Source organism: Schistocerca americana, chromosome 1 (genome assembly GCF_021461395.2).
Source record: "Schistocerca americana isolate TAMUIC-IGC-003095 chromosome 1, iqSchAmer2.1, whole genome shotgun sequence".
In the NCBI taxonomy this organism is placed as follows: Eukaryota; Metazoa; Arthropoda; class Insecta; order Orthoptera; family Acrididae; genus Schistocerca; species Schistocerca americana.
The window spans coordinates 1,221,415,262-1,221,435,068 of NC_060119.1; positions in this window are offsets into that span (position 1 = coordinate 1,221,415,262).

Sequence of the window (19,807 nt, forward strand, 5' to 3'; positions counted from 1 at the left end):
AAAATTGCAAATTTTCACAATCAACATGTGTGGGCTGACGAGAATCCGCACGCAATTGGGCAATCACGTCATCAACACAGGGCAGGCATTGTTGGTGACGTCTTGATTAGGCCCCGTGTTCTTCCACCTACGCTCAATGGAGCACGTTATCATGATTTCATACGGGATACTCTAACTGTGCTGCTAGAACATGTGCCTTTACAAGTACGACACAACATGTGATTCATGCACGATGGAGGTCCTGCACATTTCAGTCGAAGTGTTCGTACGCTTCTCAACAACAGATTAGTGACCGATGGATTGGTAGAGGCGGACCAATTCCATGGCCTCCACGCTCTCCTGACCTCAACCCTCTTGACTTTCATTTATGGGGGCATTTGAAAGCTCTTGTCTACGCAACCCCGGTACCAAATGTACAGACTCTTTGTGCTCGTATTGTGGATGGCTGTGATACAATACGCCATTCTCCAGGGCTGCATCAGCGCATCAGGGATTCCATGCGACGGAGGGTGGATGCATGTATCCTCGCTAACGGAGGACATTTTGAACATTTCCTCTAACAAAGTGTTTGAAGTCACGCTGGTACGTTCTGTTGCTGTGTGTTTCCATTCCATGATTAATGTGATTTGAAGAGAACTAATAAAATGAGCTCTAACATGCAAAGTAAGCGTTTCCGGACACGTGTCCACATAACATATTTTCTTTCGTTGTGTGTGAGGAATGTTTCCTGAAAGTTTGGCCGTACCTTTTTGTAACACCCTGTATACTGACGTTATATAATTAACTTCTAAATTACGAAACCACGCCAGTACATAAATTTTTCAGTAATTGTTAAACACAACGCTTCTTCCTCAGAGCCAAAAGTAATTATGATTCATTCGTGGCACAACACTTGTACTTGCAGCTCAGCACTGATTTTCGTTGCAAAGTACTAGCAGTATCGTACTTCTCGCATCCAGTTCTTCACGAATTCCACTAAGAAACTACGAAACGCCAATGTGTAATCTGTTTCCTTTTCAATATAGGCCTCCATCTCTCTGTCTTCAAGTCTCTCAGATTTCTATATGCATTTCAGATATTAGAAGTAACAAATTAATTTCCTTCTGCTGTGGCACATTAATAAATTTAAAACGAACTTTTAAATTTAATGCAAAATACTGTATCGTATGGGGCCTAGTCGGAGGGGGATGATCCATGACGGTGAACCTAAGGCATCGTATTTTTGCAGATGTCGCAACAGCCGTGTGTGGTCTGCAATTGTCATGCCCAAGGAGAGCATGCTGCATGTGCGGATGAACTCTTCGAATTCTAAACTCCATTACAGAACACTGTTTCTCACTATGCAGCACAGTCGCGTTACACGCCGCCATGTCACGCACTGCAATGTGGAGCCCTCTAGCAGCAGAGGGCTGCAAATATGTAGACATTAAGAATGTTAAGAAGACTTTTAAAAAAAAGGGTTTGAGAGGTTTCACGTAAAAAATTCACAAGAACTGCTTTTCAGTATGCTGTCGTATAAACTTATAACTGTGATTGACGCTAGTCTCAAGGCACTCAAAAATCTCATGGTGTATTATAAAGAATAAATAATTTCCAATACACAGCACCAGTTTTGAGCATAATCTTCTAATAGTCTTAAACACATGCAGAATATTACATTTCGCCAAGATATTGTAAAGACATTGCTTTCCGATAAAGTCGATACTATTTTTTTTTCTTTTGTGCATTACCTTGTCATAGTACGTATGTATCATTTATTTCAACTATTCTGTTAATAGGTCACATTGTTCCTTCATTCATTTTGCTACTGTTTTATATTTTATATTGTACAAATATGAATGTTCTGTTTTATATGCTTTGTAAATCTTTGGTTAGTCTAGGAGAAATACTGTGTCAGAGAGAGAGCGAACGACTATCGATAGAGAGCGTGCGAGTTGTGGTATCGTGGCAGGTTCGCGGATGGAGAAACGTTGCAAAGTTCGGCGTGAAAGACGGTGATACGCGGAGGATCAATTAATTACAGTGTGACCGCTGTGTTAATAGGAGATCGTGCATTGTTAAGTGAACAGTAAAACCTGAAAAGTATATCGATTGTTTGCGGTGACGATTTTACATACTGCGTGAACTTGTGACAATTAGCCGTGAACCAGACACCATTGTCATGTGGAGACACTAACTGTTTGCGTGAAAGTGGAACAAACCAAAATGTTAAGTAAAAGAACAGTGCTGTGATTTGATCTTAAAGACGACGACGTAAATTGAACTGATGTTTAACGGACTGTTATAGTGATAAACACATGTAAGTGTTTTCCTGTGGCAACACGGTGAAAGAACTGTGCGAAGTATTGGCATTAACCGGCTATATATTGTAAATACTAAAGACATTGCGTAATTCCGACCTACCCGCACCGCGTGATTAATAAACTTTTAATAATAAAGAGTCCCGCGCGTAACGACAACGCACACACTGGAACTATTATTATCGCGCCAGTGCTGCCAGCTGATTCGACTACAGCGGAGACGTGAACCACCGCCGTAACTGGAATATTAATGAAACAGGAGGATCCATCATTATCTTCATGCCACGAACCAGAATTAACTTCACGCATCGTCTGCGCGGACCACCGCTCACGTCATCGCACGGCCTGCAGCAACAGTTAACACATTAAAAGAAAATTATTACGCTGTCTCTCATTTCAACATTAAAGACAGTTGTAGTTAAATTATCTATTTTAAAAATACTGTCACAATATCAAGGTTCAATTTTTAGTTCCAGTACATATTCTTTCCATTATCTCGTCTTGTTGACAGTTTGAAAACACGCCAAATTAAAGTTCAATTAATAATTTTCTTCCAAAATTCTTCTCAGACATTTTGCTGCTCATCATAATTTTATTTTAATGTTTGTGTGTAACTTCTTTTGGAGGGAGTACATATTTTCTTTTTTTGTGCAGTAAAATTAGCTGCCATAAAATTATGGGGCTCTGAGCATTATGGGACTCAACTGCTGAGGTCATTAGTCCCCTAGAACTTAGAACTACTTAAACCTAACTAACCTAAGGACATCACAAACATCCATGCCCGAGGCAGGATTCGAACCTGCGACCGTAGCGGTCTTGCGGTTCCAGACTGCAGCGCCTTTAACCGCACGGCCACTTCGGCCGGCGCTGTCAGCTTCAAAACAAAATTACGTATTTCGTGGGAATCTATCAGATGCGCGATGTCTATGTAGGCCCCTACAATATTTTTTTTTTATTTTTCTTTTGCTGGTTTACTGGAATTATATTGACTTTAATTGTTCATTTGGCCCCCGACAAAGTGAATGTACTGAATTACCTAATTTATTTTTTTATTACGTAAACGTTGGCATACCATTTTTAGATTAAAATTGACGTCTTATTGGCTCCACATAAGATTCTGCTCGTTCTGATAAAGACTATGCCAATTTTTTTTTTCGTCCATGACTAACTGGGGTAGTCAGATTCCTTGTATAGGTCATCTTTTATTGTTTAAAAGGTTTTTTTTTCAGAAGTAGAGAACCATTTTCTTTACAATATCCACGAAAATTGTCATTACTGGAAGAAAAGAAGAAAGACCAGTGAAGCATTAAAGACCAGGGACTAGCCCAGTTGGACGGACAAGGAAATCTGTAGAAAGGTTCAAATGGCTCTGAGCACTATGGGACTCAACATCTTAGGTCATAAGTCCCCTAGAACTTAGAACTACTTAAACCTAACTAACCTAAGGACATCACACACACCCAAGCCCGAGGCAGGATTCGAACCTGCGACCGTAGCAGTCCCGCGGTTCCGGACTGCAGCACCAGAACCGCACGGCCACCGCGGCCGGCTCTGTAGAGAGGATCCGTTTCGGATTTCACCTCAACCGATTTTCAATTGAATTAGGGACAAGGCTACCTGAAGGGCGAGGCGATACTGCACTGCCATATGTTAGCGGCCTCGACTGCTGAAATAGGCGCTCTAGATGTATTTGAAGATTAATTTCTTCGGCGTGAGGCGTAACTGTAGTGTGCAGCGCGTTATGATCCGTTGGCGGAGCACCTCAGGGCGGAAGAAGACCGCCTTGAGCGCAGCCGTGTTCGCCAGGCCGTGAAATTGCTTGCTCCAAGTGCGCGCTGTAGGCAAGGCGTCAGCTCGTTGCGCGAGTCGCCCGCTGCTACACTGCAGCAATATGAAGCACCCTGCCCCCTCGGCCAAGGCCTATTCTCATACACATAGACACTTATAATGAAGTACTTGTTGTTAAACATGCGCGGCCAACGGCTGCAGAATATTACTTGAGAGCCAGCTCGCTATTCAACGCTTTAGTGACGTACAGCCGAAAGATCGACTAAAGGCATCGTCGTCTGTTATCAAAACTGCACCATCAGAGGATAAACTGCAAAAAATTCCAAACTGACTTGAAGTGTACTACAAACCTTGATACTAAAATGATTAGCATTCCGGCATTCCGCTCAAAGCACGCGGGAGTATGTAACCTCCCCCTCACTTATCGACCTTAATGACAGTAAAAAAATTAACCGCGTGTACGTAATGGAAATTTCGGAAAAGCAATCGTCACCGAAGTTAATCTGTCGGTAAAGAGGGAGGAAAGGGTTACATCTAAATGAAATGAAAAATGCAATTGAAATTGGAGGAAATTAATTTTGAAAAATGGTAAAGTTAATGAAGAATGTAAATGTGCAGTCGTTACGTTAACAATGAACTGGCGTTAATTAGATATTTGAGATTTGGGGAAAATTACGGTCACCAGTCCTATGGACAACTACCATAACAACTTAAAAAGAAAGGTTAATGCACATATAATTAGCACTAGAAGCGTGGCAATTGAAGGTTGACACGTGTTGTGTGAAAACTGAATGTTTGTCAGAAGTATTAAACTTCGCTACACTCTGACTTAATTTAGCAAAAGAATTAATAAAACCGGAAAATTGAAAGTTAATTTAGTGACTGAAATTAATAGTGATCTTTGTTTCTGAAGCACTACGACATTCAATAAAGTAACGTTAGTCTTGGGCTACGTCAACAATCATTTCAAAAGCTATTTGAAATAAGAGATTTAACTTTGAACTTGAATTAAATGATTCTGAACAATTAACAATAGTAAAATGTAGTACGTACCAAGCTGAGCTGCAATCACAGGTAAGCTAAAATATGGTAACAAAACTCGCACTCTTAATTTGTGCTAGTGTAATCTAAACATAGTTCTGTTTGGTTTTTTAGCCAGCTATGAATACCTTAACTGAACTTTGAAATTAAAGCAGTGAAATCGAATGATATTACTTTAAAGCTAGCGTTTGAATATCAACGACACACGGGTTCATTTCGGAAAACGAAGGGACCCTGCTTGGTAATGCAATTTGGACAATGAGCAACAAAGGTTCATGCTAAGTTGCTGTATTTTAGTGATGCAAATGGAACAGTTTGAAAAGCTGAGGTCTGCCATACAGTTCTAAAACTTTACGTGCTTTCAGTCTTCCTTGTTGGTTGATTGAAGGTTTGAAGTCGTCGATCGAGGAGGTGGCGACAATCACTTACTGTTGGCCGTCGCTGTTGCAGAAGCTGGATGTTGGCCCACCTTCTTCTCGACACAGTCACCAGGCGAAACGGGCTCTTGATGTGTGCCAGCTAACGCTTCCCGCCCGCGACACCGTGCCAGAAACTATCATAGCAAGTCGAGCGCCATTACATGCTGTCAAACCCTGAAAGCGCGACAACTCGTGGGAGCATCAATCAACACACCTGCTCCACCGCCCTACTCCAGCCAGACTCTGCTCTGCCCGCTCTCCATGCGGCAGAGTTGACCCCACCCAAGATCCTAAATACTTTGGATTTCTCCACACAATCTATCGATGTAATCGTTCGATAGCATAGTTTTCCGTAGGCAAGACCCAGCGCAAAAATACAAATAATATTTACAAAACAAACCAATTATACATCGACATAAATGCATAAATATGTATATACAAATTGTAAAACAAATACAATATATAAAGCCACCGAAATGCCATACCTTCAGGTAACAAAATAAGGAAAAAATTTATAGTAAAATAGATGGAAATAGGAGGACATGCATTTCCGGCGTTACAAGTAACGCCATTTATATTCTGTAAGTAAGGAAAGAGCTGCAGCGGATTTCTCATTCAGAAATGGCAATTGGAGTGTTAGTTGCTTGCGAGAAGATCGTATTTTTTAGTCATCCGTCTTCTGATGGTTTGATGGACCCACCATGAGATCCTCTCCTGTACCAGCCTCTTCATCTCAGAGTAGCACTTGCAACCTACGTCCTCAATTATTTGCTGGATATATTCCAATCTCTGTCTTCCTCGATAGTTTTTGCCCTCTGCACCTCCCTCTAGTACCGTGGGAGTCATTCCCTGATTTATTAACAGATGTCCTATCATCCTGTCCCTTCTCGTTGTCAATGATTTCCAGATACTCTTTTCCTCTCCTATTCCGCACAGAACCTCCTCCCTCCTTACCTTATCAGTCCAGCTAATTTTCAACAATCATCTGTAGCGGCACATCTCAAATGATACGATTCTTTTCTGTTCCGGTTATCCCACACTCCATGTTTCACTACCATACAATGCTGCGCTCCAACCCTACATTCTCAGAAATTTCTTCCTCGAATTAAGTCTTATGTTTGATACCAGTAGACTTTTCTTGACCAGGAATACCAATTTTGCCAGTGCTAGTCTGCTTTTGAAGTCGTTCTTACTCTGACCGTCATTGGTTATTTTGCTGCCTAGGTAGTGACCATCAATCCTGATGTTAAGTTTCTCGCTGTTCTCATTTCTGCTACTTCTCATTACTTTCATCTTTTATCAATTTACTCTCAGTCCATATTCTGTACTCATTAGACTGTTCTTCCATTCGGAAGATCATGTAATTCTTCTTCACTTTCACTCAGCATATCGATGTCATCAACGAATCGTGTCATTGATGTACTTTCAGCTTGAATTTTAATCCCCCTTCTGTACCTTTCTTTTATTTTCATCGTTGCTTCTAAGATATACAGATTGAATGATAGGGGTGAAAGATTACATCTCTGTCTTATACCCTTTTTAATAAGAGCATTTCGTTCTTGGTCGTCCACTCTTATATTATTCCCTCTTGGCTCTTCTACATATAGCATATTACCCGTCTGTCCCTATAGATTACTCCTATTTTTCTCAAAATTTCGAACACTTTGCACCATTTTACTACACTGTCGAATGCCTTTTTCCAGGTCGGCAAATCCTATTATAATGTCCTGGTTTTTTCTTATGTCTTGATTTCATTATCAGCGTGTAACGCCTGAAACCTAGCAATATAAATTTCAAATCGGAAATTATTATCTTGTACCTGACTACGGTGTAGCAGCCGAAAACTGGTTTGTGAAATTAATAATAAATATCACAGAATATTGCAGCAGTGTTGTGTGCATTTCTATTTATAATGTATAAAGTAATCCACCAAGAACCAACAGAACATTCAATCATTGCAATTATCCTTGTCCTTTTTCTGTAAGTGGCTCTGAGCACTATGGGACTCAACTGCGGTGGTCATAAGTCCCCTAGAACTTAGAACTACTTAAACCTAACTAACCTAAGGACAGCACACAACACCCAGCCATCACGAGGCAGAGAAAATCCCTGACCCCGCCGGGAATCGAACCTGGGAACCCGGGCGTGGGAAGCGAGACCACGAGACCACGAGATGCGGGCTGTCCTTTTTCTGTACAACATGTTATTATTTTGTATACCATTTCAATTAATATCCAGTATCACATGTAAACTGTACACAAAGATATTTAATTTCGTTTACAAGCTTAAGAATGTTTCATCGGTTGTACCACTAATGATAAATAATTCTTTTTACATTTTAGGGAACCTACGCCACTGTGGTATTTACTAATATTTGGATGTCCAATATGTAGCTAAACTTGTAGCCTGTAAATGGACCCTTTTTCGTCTTTACTGTAGATAGTGCGATAATGATCCTTTTTTTTATTTTTTTTTTATTTATTTTTCTTTTTTCATCAGTCTACTGACTGGTTTGATGCGGTCCGCCACGAATTCCTTTCCTGTGCTAACGTCTTCGTCTCAGAGTAGCACTTGCAACCTACGTCCTCAATTATTTGCTTGACGTATTCCAATCTCTGCCTTCCTCTACATTTTTTGCCCTCTACAGCTCCCTCTAGTACCATGGAAGTCATTCCCTCATGTCTTAGCAGATGTCCTATCATCCTGTCCCTTCTCCTTATCAGTGTTTTCCACATATTCCTCTCCTTTCCGATTCTGCATAGAACCTCCTCATTCCTGACCTTATCAGTCCACCTAATTTTCAACATTCGTCTATAGCACCAAATCTCAAATGCTTCGATTCTCTTCTGTTCCGGTTTTCCCACAGTCCAAGTTTCACTACCATACAATGCTGTACTCCAGACGTACATTCTCGGAAATTTCTTCCTCAAATTTTGGCCGGTATTTGATATTAGTAGACTTCTCTTGGCCAGAAATGTCTTTTTTGCAATAGCGAGTCTGCTTCTGATGTCCTCCTTGCTCCGTCCGTCATTGGTTATTTTACTGCCTAGGTAGCAGAATTCCTTAACTTCATTGACTTCGTGACCATCAATCCTGATGTTAAGTTTCTCGCTGTTCTCATTTCTACTACTTCTCATTACCTACGACTTTCTCCGATTTACTCTCAAACCATACTGTGTACTCATTAGACTGTTCATTCCGTTCAGCAGATCATTTAATTCTTCTTCGCTCTCACTCAGGATAGCAACGTCATCAGCGAATCGTATCATTGATATCCTTTCACGTTGTATTTTAATTCCACTCCTGAACCTTTCTTTCACTTCCACCATTGCTTCCTCGATGTACAGATTGAAGAGTAGCGGCGAAAGGCTACAGCCTTGTCTTACACCCTTCTTAATACGACCACTTCGTTCTTAATCGTCCACTATTATTATACCCTCTTGGTTGTTGTACATATTGTATATGACCCGTCTCTCCCTATAGCTTACCCCTACTTTTTTCAGAATCTCGAACAGCTTGCGCCATTTTATATTGTCGAACGCTTTTTCCAGGTCGACAAATCCTATGAAAGTGTCTTGATTTTTCTTTAGCCTTGCTTCCATTATTAGCCATAACGTCAGAATTGCCTCTCTCGTCCCTTCACTTTTCCTAAAGCCAAACTGATCGTCACCTAGCGCATTCTCTATTTTCTTTTCCATTCTTCTGTATATTATTCTTGTAAGCAGCTTCGATGCATGCGCTGTTAAGCTGATTGTGCGATAATTCTCGCACTTGTCAGCTCTTGCCGTCTTCGGAATTGTGTGCATGATGCTTTTCCGAAAGTCAGATGGTATGTCGCCAGACTCATATATTCTACACACCAACGTGAATAGTCGTTTTGTTGCCACTTCCCCCAATGATTTTAGAAATTCTGATGGAATGTTATCTATCCCTTCTGCCTTATTTGACCGTAAGTCCTCCAAAGCTCTTTTAAATTCCGATTCTAATACTGGATCCCCGATCTCTTCTAAATCGACTCCTGTTTCTTCTTCTATCACATCAGACAAATCTTCACCCTCATAGAGGCTTTCAATGTATTCTTTCCACCTATCTGCTCTCTCCTCTGCATTTAACAGTGGAATTCCCGTTGCACTCTTAATGTTACCACCGTTGCTTTTAATGTCACCAAAGGTTGTTTTGACTTTCCTGTATGCTGAGTCTGTCCTTCCGACAATCATATCTTTTTCGATGTCTTCACATTTTTCCTGCAGCCATTTCGTCTTAGCTTCCCTGCACTTCCTATTTATTTCATTCCTCAGCGACTTGTATTTCTGTATTCCTGATTTTCCCGGAACATGTTTGTACTTCCTCCTTTCATCAATCAACTGAAGTATTTCTTCTGTTACCCATGGTTTCTTCGCAGCTACCTTCTTTGTACCTATGTCTTCCTTCCCAACTTCTGTGATGGCCCTTTTTAGATAGAGATGTCCATTCCTCTCCAACTGTACTGCCTACTGCGCTATTCCTTATTGCTGTATCTATAGCGTTAGAGAACTTCAAACGTATCTCGTCATTCCTTAATACTTCCGTATCCCACTTCTTTGCGTATTGATTCTTCCTGGCTAATGTCTTGGACTTCAGCCTACTCTTCATCACTACTATATTGTGATCTGAGTCTATATCTGCTCCTGGGTACGCCTTACAGTCCAGTAACTGATTTCGGAATCTCTGTCTGACCATGATGTAATCTAATTGGAATCTCCCCGTATCTCTCTGCCTTTTCCAAGTATACCTCCTCCTCTTGTGATTCTTGAACAGGGTATTCGCTATTACTACAGGGTGTTTCAAAAATGACCGGTATATTTGAAACGGCAATAAAAACTAAACGAGCAGCGATAGAAATACACAGTTTGTTGCAATATGCTTGGGACAACAGCACATTTTCAGGCAGACAAACTTTCGAAATTACAGTAGTTACAATTTTCAACAACAGGTGGCGCTGCGGTCTGGGAAACTCTATAGTACGATATTTTCCACATATCCACCATGCGTAGCAATAATATGGGGTAGTCTCTGAATGAAATTACCCGTATCTCCCGGCCTTTTCCAAGTATACCTCCTCCTCTTGTGATTCTTGAACAGGGTATTCGCTATTACTAGCTGAAACTTGTTATAGAACTCAATTAGTCTTTCTCCTCTTTCATTCCTTGTCCCAAGCCCATATTCTCCTGTAACCTTTTCTTCTACTCCTTCCCCTACAACTGCATTCCAGTCGCCCATGACTATTAGATTTTCGTCCCCCTTTACATACTGCATTACCCTTTCAATATCCTCATACACTTTCTCTATCTGTTCATCTTCAGCTTGCGACGTCGGCATGTATACCTGAACTATCGTTGTCGGTGTTGGTCTGCTGTCGATTCTGATTAGAACAACCCGGTCACTGAACTGTTCACAGTAACACACCCTCTGCCCTACCTTCCTATTCATAACGAATCCTACACCTGTTATACCATTTTCTGCTGCTGTTGATATTACCCGATACTCATCTGACCAGAAATCCTTGTCTTCCTTCCACTTCACTTCACTGACCCCTACTATATCTAGATTGAGCCTTTGCATTTCCCTTTTCAGATTTTCTAGTTTCCCTACCACGTTCAAGCTTCTGACATTCCACGCCCCGACACGTAGAACGTTATCCTTTCGTTGATTAATCAATCTTTTTCTCATGGTAACCTCCCCCTTGGCAGTTCCCTCCCGGAGATCCGAATGGGGGACCATTCCGGAATCTTTTGGCAATGGAGAGATCATTATGACACTTCTTCAATTACAGGCCACATGTCCTGTGGATACACGTTACGTGTCTTTAATGCAGTGGTTTCCATTGCCTTCTGCATCCTCATGTCGTTGATCATTGCTGATTCTTCCGCCTTTAGGGGCAATTTCCCACCCCTAGGACAAGAGAGTGCCCTGAACCTCTATCCGCTCCTCCGCCCTCTTTGACAAGGCCGTTGGCAGAATGAGGCTGACTTCTTATGCCGGAAGTCTTCGGCCGCCAATGCTGATTATTTATCAAAATTTAGGCAGTGGCGGGGATCGAACCCGGGACCGAAGACGATTTGATTATGAATCAAAGACGCTACCCCTAGAACACAGGTCTATAATGAAACATACTGTAGTAACGTACAATTGTGCTCAACTGTGCAAGAATGCTTCAGGCACTAGATTTCTCTTCAGTCTTCTGGCAGTGTTAAAATTTTTAATTTGCGATTTTCCCTACCAGAGTTGCTCTCTCCCTCATGAATTTCCTTTGCCTCTTCTTTCTCTAATGTAAGTCACTCTCCTCCCGTTTTAAATCTTCCTCTCTTTCACTGTGACGGAAACATCTCTACTTTATTTCCCTTTCTCACTCACTCTCTCTCGCCCTCTGTCTTCCATTCTCTATCTTACCAAAAGGTGAATTGGCTCGTAGTTTGAAAGTAATCAATAAAAGAAAGAATTAAATGGTACTTACGCTCTTCTGCTTCCAGGTTTACAGATTTTACAGAGACCTATAGCATGATACAGCTTAGCATTATGCAGAGTATGTACCCTCTGCGATGCAGCCGAGTTAGGTAAGGACTGTGTATGCACTACTACTGAGAACTGCAGTGGGTGGTGGAAGTGATATGTTAGCTGATTAAAGAGCTTAAGAAAAGGTGTACGACCTCGTTACAAGAGCGTGCTGCAAGATTCTGAATGAGGAACGGATCTTTTTTTTTTTTTAAATCTTAATGACCTGCCGTAGTAAAGAGTAATTGAAAGAGTCGGAAGCAAGAGCGACGGAGAGTAAAAGCTCGCTTTTAGGAAATCTCCCCGGCGAAACTGCTGTGGTAAGTGTATTAAACGCCGTCGACGGCTGCCGCTGTTCGGCATAATCGCAACGCTCCTGATGCATTATTCTCTCGGCTCATTACAGATTCCTCCAACTTGGGGCACAATTGGCGCCCGGTTTGAAGTTTTGCGCGAAACTTGCTCTGCTATGAACTCTGAGATGTTCTAGAAGTAGCCTGGCGTGAAACGGAAAGGCAGCGTGGCGAACTGACGAGGTGTGGGTGCGTTTATTTAATCACCTGGCGCTTTCCTCTCTCTCTCCCAGGCCTTAATAATTCTCCATGTAGCTATTTACTCTCGCTGCTGCAGCGTCAAAGGCCCCACGTGAATGTTTAATAGTCGGCTCAGCTACGCGAAGAGAGAGGTATTGTTTCTGCGAGTAAACTGAAAACTTCGTTGTGCAACCTTCTGAATCCATTTTTATGCTTTGTTACATTTTTTAGAGTTGACAATTACTCTTTCATTGTGGCGCTTTAATATCCCTCTGAGATATGCTCATCTAGTTGAAGCAAATACGAAGCAGTTTATCAGTAAAATAAGATTCTGTGTATTCAAGGTACTTCAACTAATGCGTTTTGTAAGCGAATCCAGAAATCCGAACAAGATTTCCCACACGCCACTATACAATGCTGTATGGTGTGGCAGGTGGCAGTTGACGCTAAATAACGAAAAGTGTGAGGTGATCCACATGAGTTCCAAAAGAAATCCGTTGGAATTCGATTACTCGATAAATAGTACAATTCTCAAGACTGTCAATTCAACTAAGTACCTGGGTGTTAAAATTACGAATAACTTCAGTTGGAAAGAGCAGGACACTTAGAAGATGCAACAGGCCCACTAAAGAGACAGCTTACACTACACTCGTTCGTCCTCTGTTAGAATACTGCTGCGCGGTGTGGGATCCTTACCAGGTGGGATTGACGGAGGACATCGAAAGGGTGCAAAAAAAGGGCAGCTCGTGTTGTATTATCACGTAATAGGGGAGAGAGTGTGGCAGACATGATACGGGAGTTGGGATGGAAGTCATTAAAGCAAAGACGTTTTTCGTCGCGGTGAGATCTATTTACGAAATTTCAGTCACCAACATTCTCTTCCGATTGCGAAAATATTTTGTTGAGCCCAACCTACATAGGTAGGAATGATCATCAAAATAAAGTAAGAGAAATCAGAGCTGGAACAGAAAGGTTTAGGTGTTCGTTTTTCCCGCGCGCTGTTTGGGAGTGGAATGGTAGAGAGATAGTATGATTGTGGTTCGATGAACCCTCTGCCAAGCACTTAAATGTGAATTGCAGAGTAATCATGCAGATGTAGATGCAGACAGAGAAAGGCTGTTCGACGAAAACGTGCATCATTGTCATTTGTGAATAGACGTACTAACCTGAATATCGAATGATGTACTGTACATCATTTGCATAATCAGGAGAAAAACTTAAACATAAATAATCATAGAGTCAACATAGAGCATCAAAAACAGACCCAGAGAGCATCCCAGAGAGACCCAGAGAGCATCCCAGAGTGCCCCTGAGACCTAAAACACTAAGAATAATCGCTTCTCGGCTTTTGGCAAGATCAATGTGTAGTAGTGTTTAATAGTAGTTCTATATGGCTGTGTGCACCGCCATATTGGCGGGTGACCTTGAACGAGTTTCGTTCGGCCGCCGCTAGAGCTGGGCGGATCGCGCTATAGTTCTAACTAAGCGCGATCCGCTGGAAAAATCAGCTTCCGGCCGCCATTGCGGTTTCTCGGCGCGCTACTTCCTGCCGCGCCCATTTATTATCAGTGCGTACATCCGCTTTACAGGCAGCTGCACGCTCATTTGACTCTAGGCAGCCGCACAGAGCACACAGCCATGCCTTACAGGAGGAGAAGATATACAAGAAGATCAAGAATGCCTGTCTACAAGACCGTGGACACCTTTTCTTCAATACCAAATAATGTAGCACAAGAAGAGCTACTGTCTGGTCCCATTACGTTTGTTGGAGCCAAAATTAATTTTTCATGTACTACCACTGAGGTTGTTACTGGTAATGGTTGGTTAACTACTGCTCTAGTACGTGGTAGTGATAAGCCTTTGGAAGGATTGGAGGCTTACTATGACAGAGACATTGTAGCTTATCGTACCTTCTCTATAGGAGTGAAGGGCGATAGGAATTATGGTACAGCTGTCGTATTAACAGACAAGCCATTTTTATTGTATACAAAAAATAGAAGACGTGTTAATGCTAATGAGAGGATTAATATTTGGATCAAAATTGATGGTCCATTGACAAAATATATTAAGGTTCAAAGAGATGTAACTGTTTATTATCATGTGACCTTGTTAAAACCATGTTGGGAACTAATTGCATGTCACTCCTTTTACAGAGATACCCAAGCGTTTAAACTGGAGAAATAAACCGCCTAACAAGAAAGGATGTGAAACAGGCAGGAAACGTTGACGGATGGCCACATAACATCGTACATACCGACACCATAGTCGGGTATGTAAATGACTATGGCTGCAATTCTCTGTGACAGAACGCCTACCAGGCTGCATCAGTGTCGCCCGTGTTAAGTGCTACTGCCAGGTCCGACAGAGCACATAAAGAGCGCGAAATTCGTCACACGTTTTGGTCAATGTGAAGGACGTGGGATGCCACGTTGAGACGTTCCATTGTGACAGCGGCCCGATGTTGGACTGTATGGGACCTTGAGAGGAGGCATACTCGTCGTTAAGTTTCCAGTCGACCGTGTCTGACCACCAGAAAGAAGGATCGCATTGTTGTGCAGTGGAACTGTAGAGTGTGACTTCAGCTCGCGGCTGGTAGCGATCGAGGGTACCTTCACGGCACACTGATACGTCACAGACACCCTGCGGCATCATGTACTACTTCTCATGCAGCTGCTGTACCATTTTTCAACAGGACAATGCTCGCCCACTCACGATCAGTAGCTCTAAGTACCACCTGAGTGATCTTGAGGTACTCTGGTGGCCATCAAGATCCCTGGACCTGTCTGCGATAGAACATGAATGAGTCCTGTTTCGACGTGCCATTGCCATTGTTCTGGATATCGAGGAACAGTTACAACACTCGTGATCCACCTTACCTCAGGAGAGGCAGCTTCATACCTTATTTCCTAACGTAATGTACGTATCCATACCACAGGAGGTGTAACGTCATAGTGTTAAGTGGGCTTATACTGCCTCGATTTTGTAATCACTGAAATATCTTTGTCTACCCTCTCAAAGCCGTGAGGTTTCATTTCCTTTCTTCCTCCCCTCTCGGTTTCTTCTGGAAGGATATTTACCGACAAACAGAACGTACAGTAAAAACTTCTCAGTAGAAAATTGTTAAGGCTTTCGTCGCCACTTGTTGTCAAACTGCCTGTGTTTGCGCAATAAACTAAACCTTGCGCCAAACGACATCCTGGTCAGCTTTGTCATTGTTTCTTTGTTTACAAATGTGTCACTTAGGGACCCTCTGGAGCACATTCGTTCCATCTTCGCGCAAGACATTACAAAGCTCTTTCCTGCATCCTTCGTCACGAGCTATTTTACGTGGAATGGCAACTTCTACGAACAGCTGGAAGGCGTTGTCATGGGTAGTCCTCTTAGTCCAGTGGTGGCCAACTTCTTCATGGAACACTTCGAAACACAGGCATTGGACTTGGCATCTTGTAAACCTAAAGTGTGGTTCAGATACGCCGATGATACCTTCGTTGTGTGGAGCCATGGTGAAGATCAGCTCGGTGATTTCCTAAGACACTTGAACAGTCTCCATGCCAACATAAAATTTACTATGGAAGTAGAGAAGGACAAAAAACTACCTTTTCCACATGTGCTGGTCTACATCTACATCTACATGGATACTCTGCAAATCACATTTAAGTGCCTGGCAGAGGGTTCATCGAACCACCTTCACAATTCTCTATTTTCCAATCTCGTATAGCGTGCCGAAAGAATGAACACCTATATCCTGACGTACGAGCTCTGATTTCCCTTATTTTATCTTGGTGATCGTTCCTCCCTATGTAAATCGGTGTTAACAAAATATTTTCGCATTCGGAGGAGAAAGTTGGTGATTGCAATTTCGTGAGAAGATTCCGCCGCAACGAAAACCGCCTTTCTTTTAATGATGTCCATCCCAAATCCTGTATCATTTCTGTGACACTCTTTCATATTTCGCGATAATACAAAAGTGCTGCATCTCTTTGAACTTTCTCGATGTATTCAGTCAGTCCTATCTTGTAAGGATCACACACTGCGCAGCAGTATTCTAAAAGAGGACGGACAAGCATAGTGTAGGCAATCTCCTTAGTAGGTCTGCTACATTTTCTAAGTGTCCTGCCAATAAAACGCAGTCTTTGGCTATCCTTCCCCACAACATTTTCTATGTGTTCCTTCCAATTTAACTTGTTCGTAATTGTAATACCTAGGTATTTAGTTGAGTTTACGGCTTTTAGATTAGATTGATTTATCGTGCAACCGAAGTTTAACTAGTTCCTTCTAGCACTCATGTGGATGACCTCACACCTTTCGTTATTTAGGGTCAACTGCCACTTTTCGCACCATTCAGGTATCTTTTCTAAATCATTCCATGTAGGCTTTTGCATAGCTCCGCTTTGGCAGCACTGTCTTCGATAGTAACTCCATTGCTATCGCGCAGAGAAGGCATTGGTTGTTTCTTTACGATAACATACTTCACACACGACCAGAATCTCTTTGGATTTTCTGTCAGGTTTCTAGACAAAATTTCGCTGTGGAAACTGTTATAAGAATATCGCATTGAAGTCCGCGTTAAACTTCGAGCTTCTGTAAAAGATCGCCAATCTTGGGGATTTTGCGTCTGTTTAAGTTTGTGCATGTTTGTTTCGTTGTTTCTGCAACAGTGTTCTAACCCGTTTTGTGTACCAAGGAGGATCAGCTCCGTCGTTTGTTAATTTATTTGGTGTAAATCTCTCAACTGCTGCCGATACTATTTCTTAATAGGGGATGTTGAGAACCTGGGACACAGCGTGTCTCGAAAACTAACACACACGGTCCGATACCTGCACAAACTATGAAATCACTGCCTGAGCCAGAAAAGTGTCATGGTTAAGACGCCCGTAACGCGGACAAGACGAATATGTAAGCCACAGCACCTGAGACGCGAAATATACCACTTTGAAAGTGTTCTGAGGAGCAACGGGTAGTCTACGAGTGGTATTAGTAGTATAACAGAGCCAAATACTCGGCGAAGTGAGAAATCAGAAAAAGAAATGTCGGGTACGGCCTTTCTGCCATAAATTCCCAGAGTGACGGACAGAATCGGCAAACACGGCTAAAGACTATTTACAAACCGACAAAGAAAATCAAAGAGTGTCTCAGATATGGAAAGGACAAAAGGGACCCACTTGCAGCGCCAGAAATATACCGCATATCATGCATAAGCGGAAAAGTTTATGTTGGAATGACTGGACGATCGATCGACACCAGGATTACAGAACATAAACGACATTGCAGGTTGGGGCAGGTGGAGAAATCGGCTGTGGCAGAGCACTCGCTATGTGAGGCAGACCAAATAGTAAAATTCGCCGACACGGAAGTTCTGGCTGTAGAGAAGAACTATCACACCCGCTTGTTGAGAGAAGCTGTAGAAATACACAAATACTAGAACAGCTTCAACAAGAAAGAAGAAAGCCCCAAGGTGAATGGATCCCGGACTCCCGTTCCGCAGCGAACGACCGTCGCAGGTAGCAAGAGAACAGCACCGGAAATGACCGCGGAGAAGCCCTCGAACGTTGGCCAGGTAAATATAGTTTGCGGCCGCGAGCTTGGCTCCACTCCGCCACCAGGAATAAAGGGTGAAACTTGGACAATGCCAGCCACTCGTGCTGGCGAAACGTCAGAAAAATCATGAGACGAACGTCGGCCGAAGAACCCGAGGCAGAAGCCAACTTCTCAATATGTTGAAAACATGGCGTTTTGAAATAAAAACCCAACAAATTTACAATATTATATTTATTAGGTGCTGAAGAAGATGGATTGATATAAGGTATTAGTTCGAGCTTGATAAGGGACTTAATTTCCAGACTTATTAGAAGCGTTATTTTTGTGACCCAATATCGTTTTTGTAGTAACACTCGACTCAGCCTGATGCAACCGTTATTTCCAACCGCGAGTAACGTTCAGTTGTAAGAAGTAGTAATGGGGCCAAGCTTTGATTACTGACATTTCCACTTTGGGGCCATCTGCCGAATAAGTGAAGTGCTCGATCACTCCAAATTAACGGTATGGCGTTACTGTTCATATAAAAGCACTTTGCATACAAAAACGTCGAAAAACCTATATCTGAATGCCCGAACGGAGATTCGAGCAGCCGTCCTCCCAAAGGCACCTCTAGTGTCTTACCACCCTTCAGTTTTGTTTTAGCCGTCTTCTGCCACAGATCACGTTAAGAGTCTGGATTCTTGATGCCTATAGCTTGTTAAGAAAACAAAAAGACTTGCAGCTGTATTCTATACTTGTAAATGAACGAAATCCTTTACTTTTAAATATTATAAATCGATTTACCAAAACTACTTCTTCAAATGCTAACGCTAACTCACAGAACATGCGGTTTGAGCTCTTGATATATCACACTGAAAGAAGCTCTCTTTCTTTGAAACAAAAAATTAAAGTCCTTCTCCAGAAACATATATATTCTCTTCGTAAAACAAAGCCTTCTTCTTCACATAATTAAATCAAAATTGTTGTAAAGGAAATAAAATAAAAATTTAAAATAAATCAATAAATAAATATCGCCTCCATACGGTTTGGGAAATAATGTGGGCTAATACTCCTCTTTCGAACCTGAAATCTTCTTGTGTACCTGAAGCCTTCTTGCGTACTAGATTTTTCTGGGAAAGTAAAGTTGTTAACTGGATCTAAATCCTCTTGGTGGCTGAAAGTCGTCTTCTGAACTGTAAGTCTTTAGAGTAATGGTATTCTTGAAATCTGATGGGAAATTATGTTCTTATTCTTGTGTTAGTGCTAAGTGTGAATAATTATGGAATTCGTACCTGCACTTGTCTCTCATCTGTCTCTTCGTCAATTAATCTGAAGAGGGAGATGAAGAAGAAGAAGGAACTCTGCAGGGTTGGGTATTAGTATTGTCAGTCTAACATGTGCATTACCCAAAGAGCTAATAGCAGCTATTGTCTCTTATGTAGGAGAAAAGTTTCCAGTAAGAATGCAGGACATTAGTGATTTCAAGGCCAATTTTTTTTGTCTTTCATTCACTCGACCTCTGTTAATGGTTGAAGTGATAGACGACATGTAATTTTTAGGGAAACATATTATAAGTAAATCATGGGAAGGGGAAAAATACTCTTGCTGTTTCCTGAGTTGTTTCGTTCAGTCGAATTCATGTTTCACAAACGGCAGCTCGCTCGCTTTATGCATGCGG